The sequence below is a fragment of the Bemisia tabaci genome, chromosome 2 (genome assembly GCF_918797505.1).
Source record: "Bemisia tabaci chromosome 2, PGI_BMITA_v3".
Lineage (NCBI taxonomy): Eukaryota > Metazoa > Arthropoda > Insecta > Hemiptera > Aleyrodidae > Bemisia > Bemisia tabaci.
Window position 1 is genome coordinate 72,563,639 of NC_092794.1, and position 23,416 is coordinate 72,587,054.

At 38.9% G+C, this 23,416-nt stretch overlaps 1 protein-coding gene across 7 annotated transcripts in view; it reads right to left on the minus strand.

Moving 5' to 3' along the window:
* LOC109032035 (GTPase-activating Rap/Ran-GAP domain-like protein 3) overlaps positions 1-23,416 on the minus strand; it is a 480,199-nt gene that overhangs the window by 287,277 nt on the left and 169,506 nt on the right. Inside the window, exon 1 of one of the 7 annotated variants that reach the window (XM_072296200.1) lies at positions 10,307-10,490. The exons of 5 other annotated variants lie outside the window; for them this stretch is intronic. The gene's annotated coding sequence lies outside the window, so the exon portion shown is untranslated. Of the gene's footprint in view, positions 1-10,287; positions 10,491-23,416 lie in introns of those variants that run through there. One more of the 7 variants, XM_072296199.1, reaches the window with a different exon arrangement.

A 23,416-nucleotide genomic window follows, 5' to 3' on the forward strand; every position in this document is an offset into this window, starting at 1 on the left:
AATCAACTCCCAAGCTCAAAAAAAGCTCTCGAGTTGAGGCCAAAATGGAAGGGATATCCCACCCTACCCTGAGAGTCCACCTCTACATCAAGACAAACTCTCCATACAAAGATAGGGAGCAAATACATCCACAGGGTTGCCGTGTTTTCAATTTTAAAGTCCTCAAATAAAGTGGCAGCGGGCAGCCCTGTCAATGCATTTGCTCCCTATCTTTGCATGGAGAGTTTGTCTTGAGGAATGATGTCAATTTTTTCTCCTTTAAAAAAATAACATGGAGGCGGAGATTTTCAGACACCACAAAGGAGATATGTGATTGCCGTCGATTCGTAGGGTTCCGAAAATGCAAGCTATGCTTTTTACTTCACAGATAAAACGCTTCTGAACTGTGGATTCTATTTAATGAGCTTGTCATCACATGTACAAATTTTTGATTTCCTACTGAAACACCTGAACTGAAGGTACAGTAAGGACGTGTCAAAACATGAAACTTTTCTACATGAAATCAAAACTTTCATCGCAAGGACTGAACTTTATACAGTTATTAATGTCCGTGTTTACGGTTACTTAGGGTGAATTCTCTTATGGTTTTCTTAAGTCAAACCAACTTTAATGACTTAGAAAGAATACTGCCTTTCTGCAAACTGACAATTTTGCAGGACGATGGGAAAATTGTCACCTTTTGGCCAAAGTATCACAAGCGCCATGCGACGTTTAAAAATTTTCGCCGTCATTTTATTTTCTTCCATTGAAATCGTTCAATGAAGCTGTCAGAAAATATCACCGAAATTTTTTTTGAGCTGCCAATAAAATTCAGTGATTTCAGTGATTCAAGACCGATATTTTTTGAGATTGCGAATTTTGACCCTAAAGATTTGGTAAATATAACGCGAAGAAAAAAATGATCAAAAATATTCACAACACATTTACGTTACTTTGTGTCCTAATTCCTGTCTGAACACAAAATGTCGGCCTTTCCTTCCTACTGTGTACACTTTGAAGCAAATAGGTAAAGAATGAAAACATTTCTTACGCTGCTTGTAAGGTTAAAAGTGAATTCCTAACTTTCTCCATGTGCCCATCTTGATTTTTCAGTCATTTCTTATCCGGCGTAGCTTATCTTTCTAATCAAGCAAAAGTCTGGGAAAGACTCATTAATTTTAACCCCCCCCCCCCCACCCGGTGAGGAAACCAAAACACAGTTTCATTAGCTGTAGTCAAAATGCCTACATTCAAAGGAGCTGCACTAAAAGTTCATCCCGCGTAAAGATGTCGACAAACACCTGCGAGAAAGACGCGACCGTAATGTATGCGTTTCAAAGTGCCTTCAATTTTGCCACTTATGCAATTTGCGCTCCGGGACGTTAAAATAGTTGCTTGCAGCGCCTTACATTGTTCACACTTCGCAACAATCGCTGTGCTGTGTGCGTCTGGTTACGTGTTAGCGTTAATCAAAAAGTATCAACCGCACGTTTAGGGCACTTCGTGTTCCTCTTCTCATATTAACACAAAATGCCGGTTGCTTTTTTTACTGTGTTTCCTACAGAAAACCGAAGTTTTGACGGAAGATTTCGGTCATAGGATTTTGTGTCCAATCTAACCCAAGGAACTTGGTTGCTCAGCACAATTCTGTGTCGAATCAGCACAAACCGCACTGACGTGCTAAGGAAGAACGCCGTATGAACCTTCAGGCGTTGACAAATTTCCTTTGGTAAAACGCTAATTTCCTGTTAAACTTATGAATATTTTATTCCCAATTTTTCAGGTAATTTTGTTCGCAATTTCACCTAAAGATTTGGATAATGTGAAGGAAAAATATTCACAACTTTCCTCGAAAATAAACATTTGATTGAAAGAAATTTGGCAACTCTCGAATGTTCATACGGCGTTCTTCCTTAGCACGGCAGCGTGGGTTACTCTAACTTGGGGACATGAGCCCGTCAATTCGCTTTATTCCGAATGGACCACTAGACAAGGTACGAATTTAAGCATTCTGATACATGTTTCCAAACCAAAATTTCACGTAGAACACGATTCGAGCAACGGAAATTACTGAAAACAACTCCTAACGGATATATTAACATTTTTATTTGGACTGCGTTAAGCAGAAAGGAACCAAGCCACATCAGCTATTGCCAAATTTAATAGAGCAATTTAATTTTTTACAAGAGAACGTTTTGGCGGATTCTTTTGACATTTTTGAGGAATTTGCTTCGTACTACGCAGGAAATTCACTGAAATTTGCAGAAAAATCCGCAAAACCATTCTTGGGTAAAAAATTAAATTGCCCAGTTAAATTTGGCAATAGCTGATGTGGCTTGGTTCCTTTCTGTTTAACGCGGTCCATTTCACGTTGGCTACAAGGAATTTGAACTGCCCGCTCACAAGAAACTCAAAACTCTACGTGAGTCAAATCGTGCACTACGACGGTTTCAGCAAGCTTCTCAATCGAGCAATGTTGATTTCACACCAGAGTTGATTTCGGTAATTTTCGTTGCGCGCATCGTGTTTGACGTGGAATTTTGGTGCGGAAATATGTATCAGAATGCTGAAATTCGTACCTTGTCTGGTGGTCCATTCCCCGGCAAAAGTCTGATTCCAAGTTTGAGCGCCGGGAAATTCGCACTGGGCAGCAATTTCTTGCGGGTTAAAATCGATTGATTTCAATTATCAAGATTCCGCTCAAAAGAGTGTCCCGGGTCCGAGGGGGAAAGTAATTGCGCTGGGATTAGGCGGCTAACCCGCTAAATTGCTTCATCCCGTCCCCAAATCGCCGCTCCTCCGACGTAAGCCCGTATCTCTATTCTCGCATGAGCCCCAAAAAGCATAGAACTATACGGAGAACAGGGCTTACGAGGAAATCGAGATACGCTGTTACGTCAAAGGAGCACGAAATGACGAGGCCCGCGGATCGCCGACCGGGCTTCAAAATCAAAGAGATGAGGTGTGAGGAGAGCGTGGACCGTGCTGAAGAAGAACGCTGTAAGGACATTCGAGAGTTGCCAAATTTCGCTTGATAAATCATGTATTTTTGACGAAATTTATGCTTATTTTTCTTCGAAATTTTCAGATATTTCAGATGAAATTGCAAACAAAATAGTCTGACAAATTGGAAGACAAATATTCACAATTTCCCCAATAAATTCGTATTTTATCAGAGGAAATTTGGCAACGCCTGAAGGTTCATAAGGCGTTTTTCTTTCGCATGGCAGCGTGGCTGGCTGTATCGTTCATGGAAAAGGGAGACTGTGGACGGATAAAATATCAATTTCGCTCTGTGACTAGAACTTCTACAGTCTCAGCCTTTCCCTTTTCAGTGGTATTTAACGAATGATGACATTGATAGGTGTTAATATTGGGAGATCTTTTTCCTTGTAGGCTCAGTCCGAAGTGATTTCAAAGAGGAGGAGAGAGAGAGGGGGGGGGTAAAATTATGTCTGAAATATTTATGGGTCGAATTTTGCAAAAAGGAACCGATTTGCGAGATTGCAGTGCTGTAAAAATGTCGCTTCTTTATAATTATCTGTAACATCTCCCAGAATAGCAAAGAGTTTTTGCTTTCTACCAAAAAAAAAAAAAAAAAAAAAAAAAAAAAAAAAAAAAAATTATTAATTTTAAAGAAAAATACTCGTGCGAGTTTTAATACTGAACATATTAAGTGTTTAAAAAGAAAAAAAGAATTTGCACAACTTTGAAAACACTGTAATCGTACCGATTGCTTTTTGCTAAATGCGATCCATATTGATACATTACGTGGGCGTAGAAGCCCAGACAATCTCGCGCGACCAAAAAGAACGCCCTATAAGAGAGAAGAAAATGTATTAAAATGACTTCGTATTGGGTGGTCGTGTTGGGCCTGGAAGTCATAACCCAAACAAGAAAGTTGAGCATAGTCTCGGAGGTTAAATGGTTTGTAAGTCGCATCTGATTTCCTATTTTTTCTATCCTCTCTTTGATGATGGATATCAAAATTCGAACTTACGTGCTCGTTCACGGGATTGATTCTGTGATTTTTCTGCAAATCATTCCATGTTTTGGGATTCTTTACGAATTATTTTTGCGAGCAAAACACAGCTTTCAAGAGAAAAATCGAGGATTTTAAATTATTATTTTGTATACTTCCAATTGCGCAAGTTGTATGACGAATACTTATTTAAGACTCAACATTCCAAGCAATATGATAACATCGACAAGACCTGAGGCAATAAAGGTACGCACGCAGCGAATGCCTCAGTAGAATTAAACATAAAATATTTCCCAGTATTTCCAACGTACCGATGGCGGTGGAATACCGCGGTGCAGACGACTTCCCGGCATACTTCATTCGCTACTTGGAAAACTACTAAAGGGAGATTCTTGAGAACTTCGGCACTTTTACTCCACCGCGTGAAGAATATTCTGTGAAAATTTCAAGCCTTGCTGTTGGCTTGGTCTCCTTTGATGAAATAAGTGAGGAGGGGAGATTTTAAAACATGGCCACCAAGTTACGCAGTTTTGCAGTTTCACCTTCGACGATAGATCGTTAAAGAGGGAATAAAAATTCAAATGTAATACTTTCCAATGTATCTTTCATTGCCCTCCCCTTTAGCCTCCTTAAAAACAAAACAAAAATGCATTATAACTCATCGGTAACATACTACAAGGATTACTTCCTCGGCCTCTCTTATAAAATATTTCAGCATTACACTTGAGAATTCTGGGCTAGAATACTCCAATTACAAAATATATATCGACGGCGAAAGTCGGCAATCACATAACTCGTTTGCGGTGTCTGAAAATCTCCGCCTCTACGTCATTTTTTTAAAGGAGAGCAAATTGACATTATCTCTTGAAGTTTTTGCAGAATTTTCTTCGCATTGAGAAGAAAAATCATGACAGTTTTAAAGAATTGCCGTTGAGTAGTTTTCTATTTAAAAAATAAAGTATGACAGGAAGTCTGCGACGTCGCAAATCGAGTTATGAGATTGCCGACTTGCACCGTCGATATGCCTGCAGTCGCACTATACTGAGTTTTAGGAGTGGGTCGAGGTGACATTCAGCAAAGGATGAAATAGACAAAGAGGATTGTGTGGTTCAACAATTTTTGACCTACAAATAGAATGTTTTATTCCCTTACGGATCGAACACGTGTCCGAGTTTTTACGATGTACCTTGTTCAATTTTTCAGTCATAACGTCTACCTATCCAATACGAGCTCTACCGGATGACCTTATTCCGATTCCAATTCATTGTACTGATAGGGCAAAGCAGTTCGACGCGATAAATATTAAAATAAGGGAAAAGAATGAAATAGGGAAGCGTAACAAAACTCACGTTAACTCCTACCCAATGGTCTTTTCGAGATTTTATTTTATTAAAATTCACCTTGATTGATGCGGATCACAATTTATTAATCTTTCATAATGCAAAATTATTAAGATAGGAAATTCCAAATTCGAGTCACTGTTGTGGAGGAAGAATCTACTCATCGCGAGCTCCCAAGGCTGCTGTGCATTATAATTATTTGAGGTTACTTTGCAGGAAACAATCATTATATAGGTAGAGCATTTACATAAAATGAAAAGAAACAATCGTAAAATAACACATTGCTTCTTGTGATCTCGGGGTAAGATAACGTATTCACTGGCTGGCGTTCCAACCAAATTTGTGCACATAATTGACAGATAAAGTTTAACGATCATTCAACATTATACTTAATTAAGCAAAACAGAGCATAATTTGATGCAACGTTTTGCCCAGATAAGACATAATATTTTTACAATATTGGGCAAATATTGTCAGTACTGTCGCAATATTTACACAATACTGACAATATTTTAAAAATATTATAATCAAAATTATTTTTTTAGAAAATATTTAAAGAATCATCATTTAGTATTTTTAAAAATAATATGTTTACCCAAAATATCATAAAAATATTTTCAAAATATTTGTATTTCAATACTGTAAAAATTTATATCGTGAGAGTATTTTTAAAATATCAGTACATATAATATTTATATTCAAAATATTTATTATATATTTTAAAAACATTTTAAAAGACAGTAATGCATTGGTAAGTATTTTCAAAATATTTTGAAAATATTTTAAACAATTATACTGCTATTCAAAATATTTTTAAAATATTTTCAATATCCTAATCGGTATAAGTCATCATACTAAATGCCTGCCCATAACGAAAAGTATTAAACATAATAAGGCTTAGATTTAAGACGTAGCTCAAATGTGTTCTTTCTGAACAATTATCCATTATTTTCAACCTTATTATTCATAAAGGTTATTGCAGTTGTTGTCAAATTTAATATAATATAATATAATATATATTTTTTTGCCTCCCAAGAAATTGTTGAATTTCCACCTCCTTGAGGTCATTTTCAATGTATTTGCGCGTGATCTCAGTTTATTTCTTTTTTTGTTTCGTTTGTAGTTCATGTACTGTTGTGAATATTATCATTGAATGAGAATGTTATCATTCATTCACATCTGGTTGTTTATTTTTTATTTTTCAAATTTCAAATGAAACATTTAAATTCAACTGAAGAAGAAATTATTGATCTCGTGTGCTTATTGGTCTCCTGTAGAACTTGCACTTAGTAGCTGTGCAGCTGTGAGATTATGGCAATCGCACCTGCATAGTCTTTATGAGGAAGACATCAAACTGCAATCAAATGCAAAATGCATCTCAGAATGTCGATGAAAAATTTAAAGAGAAAAAAATAAATAAAATAATAGAATGGTGGAAATAATAGAATAACATAGACAAAAGAAGAGAAATAAAATGAAGTAAATCAAATTAATGATAAAATGAAGTCAAAGACTAAACTGAAGTAAAACATTAGAGGGAGCAAGGAGATGAAGTAAAAAAACTGAGATGAAGAAAAAAATAAAGTATAAGGGAAAAAATTAAATGAGGTTAAAGAATAGAATGAATTTAAAGAATTAACTGAAGTCAAAAAAATTATGATGAAGTATTAAAATAAATCACAGTAAAACAAAACAAAGTAAAGGAATAAGAAGTAAATAATTAAAGAAAAAAAATGAAGTGCTTGAAAAAAAAAAAAAATAGAGTGAAGAAAAAATAGAGTCAGCAAGGAAATAAAACAAAGTAAAACGATAAAATAAATTTAAAAAATATAGTAAAGTAAAAAGTAAAATAAATACACGGACAAATCCAGGCAGATGGAAAATATCCTAGTTGCCCGTCCAACTCGACGTTAAATACCGGTTTTAAGTCACGGAAATACATCGTCTTGTGAAGTTCAATCGGTAGGGTCGTCGGTTAGTGTTAGGTAGGTCCCGGGTTCAATCCCCAAGGTGGATGAAAAATTTCTAATCTGCAAAATCGATTCAATAACATCCCAGTGGTTTCATTATTTTTATTTTTCATGGTTTCTAAAATTATTTCCACAATTAACCCTTTTCCACCATCCCCTAGCTGCGAACCCCTAAATTGATTCAATATTGGTGTAGTATTGTCTCAATATTGATATCCAAATACTTTCCCTTTGAAGTACTGGCACAGTATTCTCAGCCAAAGTATTGGCACAGTATTTATGCCAAAAGGAAAGATGGTGTACGATTTTAACATTGGCTCAATATTTAACCAATATTGGCCCAATGTTTGCATAAATACCAAAACAATATTGTTTAAATATTGGCTAAATATTCCTGTCTTATCTGGGTGATCTTTCCACACAGCTTTTTTCTCTTACTTGAGAACGATTAATTTTTGGAACCTCCAGAAAAATTCTCCAACAAGAAATAGAAATTTCGAAAGTTTTAATCATTACTTCTGTTGCTTTCAGAAGTAGAAATATTAAAATGAACTACTACTGTAACGCTAATATACAATCAGATCGGGCATGTTGTATTGCGTCCATGATATTGGAACTCATGCTCACCCTTATAGTGCTTGGCTGCTCATCACGTCCAAAATCCTAGATTCCATGCTCACTTTAATTGGGAACAGTTTTTTTTTTTGAAAAATCAAAGTTAACATAGCGTCCAATATCGTGAGGCATAGATATTTTTTAACGAGCGTAGAGTCCGAAAATTTATCGAACCACTTTTGCTGAAGTAAAGACGAAAACAGTGTGTTCTCGTAGAAAATTGAGCGTTAGTAATAAGGTTGAGTTAAGTTAGGTTAGATTACGTTACGTTGGGTTAGGTTAGGTTACCTAGGTTAGGTTAGAGACAAGAGACCCTCCACTGGGTATCTTGGAAATGGTGGAAGTTTTTACTTTCGGGACTTAAACATCCAACTGTTGACCTACCCACTAGGTGGATGGTTAAAAACGTGTTGAGTGTTTCATTTTGCAAACAAACCAAAATTTGGGCATCCCGTTTGGCTCATGACGTCATCCGAAGCGCATCATCCACCTAATAAAAAAGTTCAGCTGAGAGCATGGAGTCTTAGATCTTGGATAAAACGAGCACTGAGCAGGCAAGTATGCATATCAAGGGAGACAATTCAGAAATTCAGGACATCATAAACTAACTGATTGATGATTTCCTTCTATATTACACTTGTATTGCGGTGCGTGCGCCATTACGGACATACCGATCCTTAGGATAAGTTCAAGACTTGATTTTAGGATATGAGCCTAGTGTAACTAGATAGGTGCATAAACTTGGCAGAAAACTCTCCGAAAGTTTTGGTGGTTGTGTCGGTGCGTAGATTTTCGATACGGGGTCACTGCTGGTGATTTCAAGGCTTGTGTCACTTGTAAAATCAACTAAGATCATCGCTCCTCTGACGTATGGGCATATCTCTTTTTCAGCATGAACCCCAGAAAGAATTGGGTTATATGGAGGATGACATTGCCGTGCTAAGGAAAAACGCCGTATGAGCATTCAGGCGTTGCCAAGTTTTCTTCGATAAAAATCTAATTTACCGGACAAATTGTGAATATTCCCCCCCCCCCCAAAAAAAAAAAAAAAATTACAGACAATGTTTCATGCAATTAAATCTAAAATATCTGAACATTTCGAGGAAAAAGGTTCATGAATGCCGTCAAAAATACACGTTTTAGCAAGGGAAATTTGGCAACTCTCAAATGTTCATACGGCGTTCTCCCTTAGCACAGCAGAACAAGGGTCACGTAAAAATTGAGATACGCCCTTACGTCAGATGAGCTACAAGATTGACACGGAGCAAACCGATTAAATCAATGGGGTTATTTTTTTCCATCAATCTTTTTTTTTCAGCACAAATCCGTGTGCTGTGTTGCAATGAAGTTTGTCTACATCTTAGAAATTAAAAGGCATTTAAAAATATGATTTGCGTACATTTCAAATGACATTTTGAGTTTCTAAGAGTGTTGATGGGTCACGATTGTCGTAGATGGCGTAGATGCTGGGCAAAAAATTCGATTTAAAAAATATCAAAGTTTGATACCTTTCTGCCAAGTTTGATACCTATTTGGCAAAACAAATAATTAAAATAAAAACACATTAATTACAAGGTGATCCATATTTCCCACACCGCTGCCACCAGGACTAAATTGGTTTGGCTAATTTGGTTGACTGGCCAAAATTTTAAGTTAAATTAACCTAAACCTCTGAGAAATCAAGGGACGAAGAATAAATACTGCTTACCAATGTATACTCTTGTTTCTTTGTCACTCAAAGTTGCGACTTGCGAATGACTGAAACATTGGACTACCATCAAACGCAATCCAGGTCTAGCCCAGACGTCTTGCGTCTGGATTTCAACGAGGTTGCAAAATTTCAACCCAAAGAAAAAATAATCGAAAAACTCTTAGTTTTCTACTTCCCATATTAACACAAAATGTCGGTAGCCTTTCCTTGCTGCGTATTTTTTGAAAGTCAATTCTGCCAGAAGAAAGGTAAACGTTACTATTTACTGGTACAGGTAACCATTCTTCTGGCAGAATCGACTTGAAGATTGGTAGTAAATTCTACCAATTTTTTTTTCAGTGTATGCCCCCCCCCCCTCTCCAAAAAGTCAAGAAAACCACACTGATAAGGGAAATGATCCTTAGGGTTCGCATGCACTGGAAAAAAAACACACAAGAATTGACACACACATTGACAAGAAGAAGTACTCTTGATGGAATCAGAATCTGGCTTAAATCAAGAACCAAGCCTTTTAATTTAAGCGGATTTCGTTTTGATTCGAGCAAAAATCCGATTGAATCAAGAGTATTTTTTCTTGTCAATATTTTCAAGAGTCTAGACTCTAGATCCAATGTTTTTTTCCCCAGTGTGGGTGCGGGACTTCTGGACCACCCAGTTCGTAAATTCATGATAAATATATAAATGAATAACCTCGACCACCGGGAGAGACCTTTACGGGACGGTTACGGTAAACCTGCTGAAAACCATAATTCGAGCACGGACCAATCGGAGCGTTGCAAAACCGCGGAGGAGCACAAAATCTCGTTGAGGGTAATCCAAAAGGCGACCTCGGAACCGGGGACCGTTGGCGGAGGAGCGGAGCGTTAGAGCCGACCGGCGCGGCGCGACACACTTGACTCGCCCCGCGGATCCGCGATGCACCGAGGCGCCCCCCCCCCCCCCGCCCGCCGGGAGGGGCGCCCGCCGGACGCCCGCGCCGCGGTCGCCACGCACGCGCCCACCGCCGCCACCGCGTGCGCCTCCCAGACACCTGTGGAGCCCTAAACGGGATGTCACCGCAGCGCGTCAAGGCTCCCAGGTAAAGTCGCTACTTCCGTCGTCGTGCTTCCCATACTCCCGTGATAAGGAAAAACGACGTATGAGCCTTCAGACGTTGCCAAATTTCTCCCGATAAAACATGTATTTTCGACCAGATTCGTGCACATTTTAATTTGAAATGTTCGGATATTCTACAATAAATTGCTCACGAAATTGTCTGAAAATTTTGGAAAAACTTATTCACAATTTCCCGAGTAAATTCAGTTTTTATCGAAGGAAATTTGGCAACGCTTGCAGGCTCGCACGGCGAAGAACGCCGTGTAAGCCTTCAGACGTTACCGAATTTCCTCTGACAAATCATGAAGATTCGGGAAAATTTGTGAATATTGACGTGTTACGGGCTACGTCATGTAACCAGGGCACAAGAAGAGAAAACAAAAGAAGGACGAAGAGAAGCAGCTACACGGAGCCGAGCAAGGTGGATGTGGGGAAGCACCAAGAACACATACTTTAGATTATGTAGGTCTGCTGGATACTGCAACTTCACACAACTTCACTTCATGAAGTACAAAAAGCACAAAAAGCGATAAGAAAAAAACCGGGCCTACGGTTTTTTTCCTGAGGCTTTCAAAAAGGAGCTTACATTTTTGGAAGAGGACGCGGACGTCCTCTCGCAACGCGACCGACTGACTATGAATGGGCGCCTTCCTCTCAGCAGCCGACGTCACCGACGCCTCCACCGGTCGGCGGAAGTGACGTCAGCTCAGCCAAGAGGAAGGAGCGGGACTTTTAAATTTGGTGCAACCATTTCTATTGTTATACTACAATATTTTTCTTCTACTTTTCCAGAAAATTTTGTTTGCAATTTGATCTGAAGGGTCTGAAAATTTCAAGGAAAAATATTCATAACTCCTCTGAAAAATGAACATTTTATCGAAGGAAATTTGGCAACTCTCGAATATTCATGCGGCGATTTTTCCTAGCACAGCAGCATACTCATCCCACAAATCGATGGCCGACGTAGCAAACCACGTATCACTATATCACCGCTCCTACAGTATTTTTTTTTCGGAGAGGAACAGCTAGCATTATGGCTTGAAATTGTTGAAGTATTAACTGTTAATAGAGAAGAAAAATAAAGGACATTTTCAAGAAATTACGTTGACTGGTTCTCAAAAAAAGCAGTAAAGTATGACATGGTATCTCAGACGCCACAAAGAAAAATACGTGGTTCCACATCGCGGTCATTAACATGTTCTAAAAGTTGGTTTCATATCTATACAAGGCCTTGAATCTTTGGGACGTATCTACGAGATTTATTTCGGGAAAAGTCTCACTTGAGTAGTCGGGAAAAATATTGGAGAACTCAATATTAATCGGAGTGTCAATTATGGTCCGTCGACTCTATGTAGAGATCTGGCCAACTGAGAGATGAGAAAGGAGCGAAAGCAGACTGTACGACATTTTGTTGTTTAATCGATTATACATTCATACGTTTCAGGCTTGATTTAAGATCTCTCATTCATTACTACGTCAGATTTTTCAAAGCAGAAATATTTATGGGAACTCCGCAAATCAGTGCTGCAAATTGCAGCCTGCAACGCTAAAAACGAGCTTCGCATGAACATTATGATAGCTTAAAATGCCTCCCGATAAATATGTATTTCCCAGAAAATTTTAGAGCAATTTTCCGTAATGGGCGGTAATTGAATTTATCAAACAGCGGACCGATTTATTGGAAAAAGTGGGAGAGAAATACTCACGAATATTTACGAAAAATTTATCGAGGGAAATTTGGCGACGTCTGAAGTCTCATACAGCATTCGAGTACGGCAAAGTAGTTAATCAGAGCCATTGCTGGTTAAACCGGCCATCGTATGTACCAGTGGCGTGGCGTGAATTGCGATGCATGGATTGTTACGCCATTTAAACCAATGGTAAAGAATCGATTATTAGGGAGTTCGCTGCGCACACCCTAATAATCGATTCTTTACCACAGCTCAAATGGGGAAATATCGATAATCGATCATTGGCGCCTCGCCACTGCTGCACAGTTAGGGAAAACAGCCGTGCAAGCGTTTGAATTTGGCAAAAATTTTTCGGCAGAATTTGTATTTTCGAGACAAGTTACGGAGTTACGCATATTGATTTTAGAAATGCACCGATAGTTCATATAAAATTGCGAATTAAAGTACCTCAAACTGTACTGCATTTTGCAATTTGGAACTATAAATTCCAGCTCTTCTGGAAAAACACTTATATGCATAGGGAAACTAATGGCACATACGTTGTTTTCAAACCGGGCTTGAATTTATAGTTCCAAATTGCAAAATGAAGTCCAATTAGGAAAGAAAATATTCACAAGTTTCCTAGGAAATTCAGGAATTATCGAGGGAAATTTGGCAATGTGGCTCGTAAGGTATTGTTCCGAAGCAAAGCAGTACATTCCAGCAAATAATGCCTTTCCTTGTTCAAGGAATCGAATTCTCCATAGCAGAAGAGGCACGCGCTCTAAAGTATACATCTCCGCCTGCTTTCGACCCCTCCAAATTTCCCTCGGATTCCGCGAAATGGACCCACCTTCAGCCACTTTACCTCGTGGAAATCCTCCTTCTGATGATTTTCCTGGAACTTGATCAACAATTCTGTAACTTTCTGTGGTGGGCCCGCCTTTATCGCATTAGACGGTATAACTCGTTGACCTAGAAATGAGTAGTTATTACTAAAAACGTAAGGTGCGGAGCGATTCCATGCCGGAAGGACAGTGGATTACCGTCCAAAGGTTGTTCGATTCTATGTATAAACGAGGGGTACGCCCCCTGACCGCTACGCGGCCCAACCCCCGGAGTGCGCCTCGCGCACTCTAAGGCCCATTTGTGGGCCCTCGTGAGTCGATCCAAATGAAGCGAGTTCATCTAGGAATTACTTTATACCGCAGTGACTGATAGAGTGACATTTAGCACGCGAGTTGCTTCACGTAGACTTTTTTTTTTTTTTTTTTTTTTTTTTTTTTCATGAGGGGGAGATTTGAATTCATGCGCGTTAAGAAATATTAAATATCTTGGTTAGGAGTTGATTCCAGTAATTCACGTGACGTAAATAGTGTTCTTTACGTGGTATTATGGTTGGAAAATCTGTATCAGAATGTTTAAATTCGTACCTTGTCTATTGATCAATTGCAAATCAAATTCCCTGAAAAATTTGAAAAGAGATAAAAATATTCCAGAGTATCAATATTTTAACAAAGGAAATTCCGCAACGTATCAAGGATCATCCGATGGTGGTCCTCAGCATGACAGTATATTACCGTGCTAAGAATGAACGTCATATGAGCCCGCAGACGTTGCCAAACCTAATTTGACAAATATCGAATTTTCTGTAAAATTTTTAGAGACATTTTCCCCCAAATTATTAATCCGTAATTTGATCTATAGATTCTAAAAGTTTCCATGCAAAATATGTGTAGCCGTCCTTAAAAATAAGTATTTTTAGAGTAAATTTGGTAACGTTTGAATGTTCCTACGCCGTTTTTCCTGTGCACGACAGTAAGTGATAGCCATGCGTGATACAACTCGACAGATGCTGCTGATGCCTCCATCGAGGGCAATCAGAATAAAAGTTGGACTTCATTTTGCAATTTGAAACTATAAATTCAAGCCCGGTTTAAAAACGACGTATATGCCATTAGTTTTCCTATGCATATACGTGTTTTTCCAGAAGAGCTAGAATTTATAGTTCCAAATTGCAAAATGCAGTCCATTTAATACTATCGCCAATGAAGTTAGAAAACTCAATAGGGTATTCTGCCGTGCTAAGGAGAGACTCCGTTAGAACCTTCGAGGGTTGCCAAATTTTGTCCAGTAAAATGTTCATTTTTGAGCGGAGTTAAAAATATTTGCTCTTGAAATTTGCAGATGGTATTGATCTCATTACGAAGAAAATTCTCTGAAAAATTTAACGGGAAATATTCACGAGTTTTCCTAAAACTTCGTATTTGATCAAAGGAAGTTTGGCAACCGACAAAAGTTCATACGGCGTTCTTCATTAAAGCGGCAGTATTGATGTACTCAATCACTGCTGAAGTCTCGGTGCTGGAATTGACGATATAGGCAACGCACAAGTTGAAATATTCGCATCGTCTGGTACGGTCGTGGCTCATCGTTGCGAACTCACTTTGTAGCACTTACCTACGCTTAAATGATCACAGTTGAGTGCTGCGCCATCCATCCAACTTACGAAAAACTTATGAGCAAGTGTCGAACGGGAAACTTTACCTCTTCGTAAAATGGAAAAAAAGTCTCATCCATAATTTCAGTGCGACTTCAATATCTTACTTTGACCCAGTTGAACATTTTATTTCAATTTCCTGGATTTAACAATTTACAGAGCAGGGCGAAAAATTGGTAAACTACTGTAAATTTAAGGTCCAAAGATCGTCTCTTTGTTCACCTTGCGTTTACTTTTTGAGAAACTCACCGCGTTTTTCAACCCTTCTCCCGAGTCTGGGCGACGATAGAGTACCTGTATATAATACGGGAGAGTATTGCCATCTCTGGGCCGCTCTCTGATTGGTTCATCGGGTTTAGGCTATCATGGAGATCCGAAATTGGACCGATGTGAACCAATCCGACCCAGAGGAACTGAGAAATGAATGATAATCACACTCAAAGCTTAATTTTCGGCAAAAAAGATCGACCCAAATCAATTCAGAAGTCGGATATAAAAAAATTTCTCGCACACCCAAAATCACGTCCAGAACTTTTTAGAACTTTTTTGCCATCTTGTTTGTTTACATTGGGCCAAACTATGAGCGGAGGGGCTGGGGTTTGTTTCCATTTGGGGCCTCATGATAGCCGACCAATCGGAGGGCGGTACCCTTACTCGGGCAATACTCTCCCGTATACAGGTACTACGCACCGCACAGCACCGCATTGCGACACCGCATTGGCTGCATAGGCCAGAGCATTGAGAGTTCACGCCTGGCGCCATCGCGCCTTCAATTTTGTAGATGCAAACCGCACGTCCATCGAACACGAATAGTTGTATCTCTACGCCGTCGTCAACGTGCGTCCTTTACATCGCTCTATTTCCATGTTATGTTGACTGCGTTCGTCTTTTTTGTCGTGCGGTGCTTTAAGGGATACGTGAGCAACAAAGCAGGTGAGACCTAATCGGATTTCATTTTTTAACTTTTCCTCCAAATCTATAACACCCCCCCCCCCCCTTTGCAAACAGCACTATGGAGCTATAAGTTTGAAGAGCAAGCGATTGTTCATCAAAATCTCGATGAAAATCACAAAGATTCGTTTAAACGTTCTGCCACACAACAAAACTGCAAGAAAAAATAATTTGGAATTTTGGGAGAGGTTAGTTAAAATGGAATGAACTAGTGAACGGGTGTCCTGTGTTGCTTCGCAGTTGCGTCTCCTCTTTTCCATTTGCATCATGAAATTCATGGATGGCGGGCAGAGTGTTGCATTAGGAACACCATCTTGGATACGTTGTGTATTATAGCTAAATTAATTTAGACCACGTTGATTCTGCAACTTTGAAGTTCATATCGATGTTTCAATTGCATTATTAACCAAGTTTGTTTATGAACAACTAAAGTTAATAAATAAATAAAGGACGAAAATTATAATTTTCTTTAGATAAATAAAGTAAAATAAGAAAAGTAAATAAAGTAATAGTAAAAATATAAATAAAGTAAGTAGTAGTAAACAAAGTAAAGTAATAATAAATAAATAAAGTAAGTAGTAGTAAATAAAGTAAAGTAACAAATAAAGTATAAAATTATAATTTTCTTTAAATAAATAGAGTAGAACAAGAAAAGAGGTTGTTCCATCTACCATTGAAACTGGGCCCAGAATGAAATCTCCTCATCTTTTCAGGTATCAAAGGGCCTGGTCAGGGACACCCAAAAATGGTTGAATTTTTTCCAAATTCCCCCTTGGGGAGGGGGGGCGGGGGGTTATATGAAAAACGGTTTTTTGGCTATAACTTTTGAACGGTTTGAGATATCGATTTGAACTTTTTATTAAATGAAAGGTCGTTTAAAGAGCTTTCTTTTGGTATATTATGTTTAATATTTAGGTCAATTTTTGACCAATTTATGGCCTGTCAAAAATTTTCCATAAGTCCAAAAATCAGATTTCTGTAGTTTAGAGCAGCGACGATCGCATGCAGATGGACAAAAAACTGTTCAACTTATAGCCCTCTCTCCGACGGTTAAAATGATCCCAAGATCATCTTGGGGAAACGATTTGTCTCCGAGTTATGCTTCTTCAAAGTTGGCGCGGCGGGGTCCGCTTCCGCGGGGCAGCGCTCCGGAGTACGATAGTTCACTCCCACCCCCCTCCCGTCATACCACGCGACGCAAACCGAGGAAGACTACCTTTAATGATCATTTGAACAGATAAATGCACACAATATACGCTATTATGTTGTACAAGTATTATTAAAATTATATTAATATAATAAATAGAAGAGTGGAATCTCACCGAATTAATCATCACCGCAATCCATAGGATCATCGGCAGTGTGATCCGCATTTTCATCCTCATCTTCGTCGTCTGAAAAGCCAAAATCGACTTTTCTGAGAGGGAAGCACTCGTTCAAAAAGGCTGAAGGCGCTGGTTTTTTGTGATAGCGCCCGTAAAACAAATACCACAGTATAGTTACGACGTGAGCACAAGGATTGATGGTACGCGCACCGTTCTTACATGTGCAGTAACTTGCTTTAATGGCCTCGCTGGATTTTTTACTGGTGTCGATTAATATAAATCTATGATATTCTTTTTTTGATTTATGCCTCGATAGGATCCGCGATCGAAGAAAAAGAGGCGAATTTACGGAAATATCATATTTTTGAAAATCTGGCAAAAAGTTATCCTTCGTCACTTGAAAGCAATATTTTCCGTTAGCAAAATGGTCTGCAGGCCCGCCACAAGGAGGGGGGATACTGGGTCCCTGGTACTGGGGCCCGTGTTACCCGTGAAAAACCACTACGAATTCATATGCAACCCTTGTTTCGTAAGAAAAAGTGAAAAATTTACCCTAAAAATTTCGCTAAAGGTGAATAGATTTTCAGAAACACGATTGGGGCACTGTAGAATTCTTCTTAAATTTTCAAAGAAGTATACTTCTTGGAAAATTCCTATCTATTTTCAAGATTTTCAGTACAGAGGGATATTTTTAGTAACTGCGTTTCATTTTCTTCCGTCGTCAGATGCTAAGGGTCTCCAGTCTGGGCATCCTCGACTTCAATGGCTCATGGCTCAACTCCCTTGCCCTAGACAAACGAAGGGGGAGTACAGGGGGGCCTGGCCCTCTTAGAACTGAAAATAGTATCATATGCCCACCCCCCCCCCCAAAAATAAACATTTTCCAGATGTTTTGAATACAACAATTCGCAAGTACCTAATATGTGCTGGAAGTATAAAAAAAAACATAATTATTCCGCAGAAATTGATCGAAAATTTTTTTATGGAAGCTTCAAAATGAGTCCGATTAGTCGTATTAATTTAGAAATTTCTCGGGAGATGCCTTTCGGACCCCCCCCCCCCCACCCTCTCCGTGCTTGGGGCCCGGACCTTAAAACTGGTACCAGGGCCCGAGATGGGATGTGGCGGGCCTGATGGTCTGCAATATAACTTGCTGCAAGTCCAATTTGATAACTTCCCGAGAGGGTGTCAAGATCTTCGCTCCTCCACTGTTCTAATTGTTTAAAATGATCTGACGTCAGGTTTTCGCCGCGTATATTGTGTGCATTTATCTGTTCAAATGATCATTAAAGGTAGTCTTCCTCGGTTTGCGTCGCGTGGCATGACGGGAGGGGGGTGGTAGTGAACTATCGTACTCCGGAGCGCTGCCCCGCGGAAGCGGACCCCGCCGCGCCAACTTTGAAGAAGCATAACTCGGAGACAAATCGTTTCCCCAAGATGATCTTAGGCTCATTTTAACCGTCGGAGAGAGGGCTATAAGTTGAACAGTTTTTTGTCCATCTGCATGCGATCGTCGCTGCTCTAAACTACAGAAATCTGATTTTTGGACTCATGGAAAATTTTTGACAGGCCATAAATTGGTCAAAAATTGACCTAACTATTAAACATAATATACCAAAAGAAAGCTCTTTAAACGACCTTTCATTTAATAAAAAGTTCAAATCGATATCTCAAACCGTTCAAAAGTTATAGCCAAAAAACCGTTTTTCATATAACCCCCCGCCCCCCTCCCCAGGGGGAATTTGGAAAAAATTCAACCATTTTTGGGTGTCCCTGACCAGGCCCTTTGATACCTGAAAAGATGAGGAGATTTCATTCTGGGCCCAGTTTCAATGGTAGAACCTCTTTTAATTTTCCTCAAATAAATAAAGTAAAATAAGAACATCGCAATTTTCTTATTTTACTTTATTTATGTATTAATGTTCTTATTTAATTTTTTTGGGGGGGGGGAGGAGGGGAAGTATTACCATAACTAAGGGAAAATACTTCATCGAACTATTCATTATAAATAAATTGGTCAAAAATCATTCCCGTCATTATCACTTATTCTACGGGGATATCAAGCGACAAGGAAATAAGAGAGATACATGTAGATATGGAGATAGCGTCTCATCTACGTCATGATCGAACAGGGATGATAAATCAATGTTAATCTTGAAAATTGTTTTATCCGCACAATGCGTTCCACTAAAACACAACTGTCCGCGAGAATGCATCAAAATATACGTCAACAGATTCGGAACCAGAAGCTGAATTGGACATATTTCTGTCAAACGGAACTATGTGCGTTATGAAGTGAGCCCTGTTATGCACATATCCTTATGGGTCTCAGGGCTCATGTCTCTATGCACATAGTTCCGTTTGGCAGAAATACGTCCAATTATCGCAACATCCATCGATTTTCCTCCGATTGCTCACTGTAGACTATAAATGACGTCACGCTGAAACCCTCGACGAGCGGGAGTTTGAGCTTTGAGCAGGAGCTGGAGCCGCACAGTGATACGAGCAGTTGGTAAAATGAACTGCATTTTGCAATTTGGAACTACGTGCTCTGGCTCTTCTGGAAAAACACTTACGTGCATAGGGAAACTAATGGCACTTACGTTGTTTTTAAGCCGGGCTAGAATTTATAGTTCCAAATTGCAAAGCATACATATAGTCCAGATGTTCTACTAAGACGGCAAATTTTGATGTTTAATTTGTCATAATCTGCGTTTCAAGACGTGGATCCGTAAGGTCATGATTCAAAGACGCTCATGCACAGAACCACTTTTAGACTTGTATACGTTTCGCATTGTCGAATATGTGAGCTTGTAGATTTCCCATATCACGTCGAGACCCCTCCCGCTGACTCGCTCCACTGTGAGTCGACCCATTCGAAAATCAATGGCACAGAGCCCTCGTTTAATTAAAGCGTGTTTTCCGTGACGTATCAATCATTAAGTTTACGGTCTGTTTGTCGAGGAGTTGAATCAGCGCCGAAACTCCACGAGGGTTGGCCGCCCGCGACTCCGGTCGCGCAGAGAGGGAGAGGGGGGGGGCAAAGGGGGTGGTGAAAGATGGTTCCCATTCGTTACCGCCAGCTTTTTGAAAGGAAAGCATCCCAAAATTGGCTTTTCACCTCCGGCGGATAGGAAGAATCACGGCTGATTCTGGCAAACTTGCCTCTGGAACGATTAATTTTGGATTCAAATACGTCGTTTGCCCCACGAAAGAACATAACGCCATTGCCATGTTGCCGAATTTTCCTTCGCTAATCGCAATTTTACCAGGAGAATCGTGGGCTTTTCCCACTGAAAATGTCAATGATTTTTCTTCTGATCCCGCGCGAAAATAAATCAATTTGTTACAAAAATTGTACAAGTATATTCTTGTAAAAAAATTGATTGTTTGACTTAATTTTGCAACCTTGGTATGGAGTCACGCTCCTGTGTCAGAGAAACGACGAAAAGTGGAGATAACCCTGTGTCACACTATCAAAATGTCAAGGTCAAGTGCTGTGATTGATCCGAATCATTGAATAAGCCAATCACAACACCTGACCTTGATGTTTTGATGATTATCTTTGATAGTGTGACACAGGCTATTTGGCTCAGTTTTGAGATTGTCTTTATCAGTTTAAACAACTGCATGCAGGGTTATTGCATACATGGTGACCGAATTGTTTCGGAAATATGATATATTTTACATTTAAACAAATCCACCGCGTTTAGCAGAAAAGAACCAAGCCACACCAGCTATTGCCAACATGAACTGAGCAATTAATTTACACAAGAAAACGTTTGTGGGGTTCCTTGGAAACTTTTAAGGTGATTCGATGGACGCTATATTTTATGTCAGAACGACATGCGATATATCGCATCAATTAGTTCCATTTTTCAGGTACTTATCATTTTTCTGGAATTTTGAGATCGCAATTCTGTTGTCAGGAGACTAACGAATTCACTTACCAATTTTAACAAACAAATTCAACGTGATAAAGGCGTGCTTTTGTAGAGAAAAAATATCGCATTCGATACTAATATCGAAACTGCTCTTGAATGCGATATTTTTCCTCTAAAAAACCACGCTTTAATTACGTTGAATTTGTTTGTCAAAATTAGTAAGTGAATTCGTTAGTCTACTGACAACAGAATTGCGATCTCGAAATTCGAGAAAAATTATATGTACCTAAAAAAATGGAAGTAATCGATGCGCTATATCGCACGTCGTTCTGACACAAAATATAGCGTCCATCGAATCACCGTGTAAGGAATTTCCTTCCTGCTCCGCGAAATCACTGAAATTTGCACGAAGATCCGCACAACCGTTTTCATGTAAAAAATTAAGTTGCGCAAATAAATTTGGCAATAGTTGATGTGGTTTGGTTCCTTTCTACTTAACGCGGTTGAAATGGCGTATATTTTGGGGATTCCGGCAACTACTGAGTGCGGCACTGATTAAGTCGCATCTGTCTAGTTTGAAAGTGCCTCCACATTTTTGACTGGCGTGCCACTTGCGGCTACACAAAATATTTCGCCTCTTTCGACTTCAACTTCCAGTTCCGAAGGTGAGACTGTCACGCATGAAGCATGGCAACACTTTCAGAAGGACTTTTCGTCGACAATGGAAGTCTGGAGGGGGAAAAGAGTGAGTTATTTTCCTCAGTCAAAATTTAGAAAATGGCTGCTTGAGTTGTGGTTTCATATTTACTCCGATACAATGTTCGAAAAATGCATGTAAAACCCAAACCTCAAAAACAAAAAACAAACAAAAAAAAACTGTTAAACAACATTTCGGCCCGATAAAATAAACTCACTAATTATTTAAAAAAAAAAGTGAAAATGAAAATTAGACACCCAAAAGATATGATGGCTGAACCGTTTGGATTCATCACTACAATCAAAAAAGTGCAGAGAAGAAAATTAACATTTCCTCATAATTTGTATTTCAAGTTGAAATTTTATTTTGGGGTCATGCTGCTTGGTGGGTCTTAAAATAACCTGTATAAGCGTAATAAGAGTCGCTTATCCGAAAGTAATTTAAGGTCACATCATCCCCAATGATTATATGCATTTCATTACACTTTACAAAAATGAAAAATGGAAATGAGGATCATGATGGGTCTGGGTGATGGGGTGCCCTCAGATCTTAGAATTTTCTGACCATACAGGCATTTAGAAGATGTAGTTCTCTTGCAATTTAATGTTGTTTTGGCATGATGTCTCCAAAAAATTCTTTTAAGGAGAAATTATAAGCGGAAAGTCTCTTAAAATTGGAAAATGAAATGTTTTGGCTGAAAGAAAAAAGCACATTCGCATCTGCAGGAATATTTCCTGATCATTTAGGATATGGAAAAATCGGTTGACAGAGCTACATTTTCCTGAATGTTTAAGAGCTCAGCATGACCTAAAGTTAAATTTTCATCTCAAGAGTGCGAAAAACTGTGAAAGTAACATTGGAAAAAATATAATAAAAAAACCTCTCTCACATGATAATAAAGCGTCCCTTTTCACAGTTACAAAACTATGCAATGAAAAAGCGTCCTATAGGTTTGTAAGCATAATCGCGTGTTACTTTCATTTTCCGCCGCGATCGATTTACTGCAGAACATTCGCTTGATGAAAAAGCTGCAAAGGTGCAATTTACAAGAGAAACAAACCCCTAGTGAATAACTTGATCAAGATTGTTTCAAAAGGGACTTTTTTTCTTAGGTCGGATGCTCTGATTAAAGCAGGTCATCGAATCCGGATACCTGATCCTCTGTTCGACTTAATTACCTAGTTTAGTTTACTCGATCATCAGTTCGATCAATTTCTACAGAGGTGAATTCTTCATCAAGTCATTTCCGTAATTAATCTGCTTATTGACATTTCTTTGATTACGAGGCCGTCTCACGCTCCGGGATTCGGGCCTTAACCTGCCGTGCTAAGGAAGAACGCCGTATGAACATTCGAGAGTTGCCAAATTTCCCCTTTTAAAACATGCATTTTTGATAACAGTCATGCATATTTTCCCTTGAAATTTTCGGATATTTTAGATAAAATTGCATGCAAAATTGTCTGAAAATTTCGGAAAATAATATTCTCAATTTTTCCGGTAGATTCGGTTTTTATCGGAGGAAACCTTAGGGTGCGTCAAAAAAAATGAAAGTCTGAAATGTTCCGCTCCCCAGGCGGCAATCGATGACGTTTAGTAAAAAAACATGTTTGCCAAAATTTGGGCCAATTTCAATCATTTTCAATGGTGCCAAAGGTCAATTTTGTGATGAAATTATGATATTTTGGTTTAGACCTCGA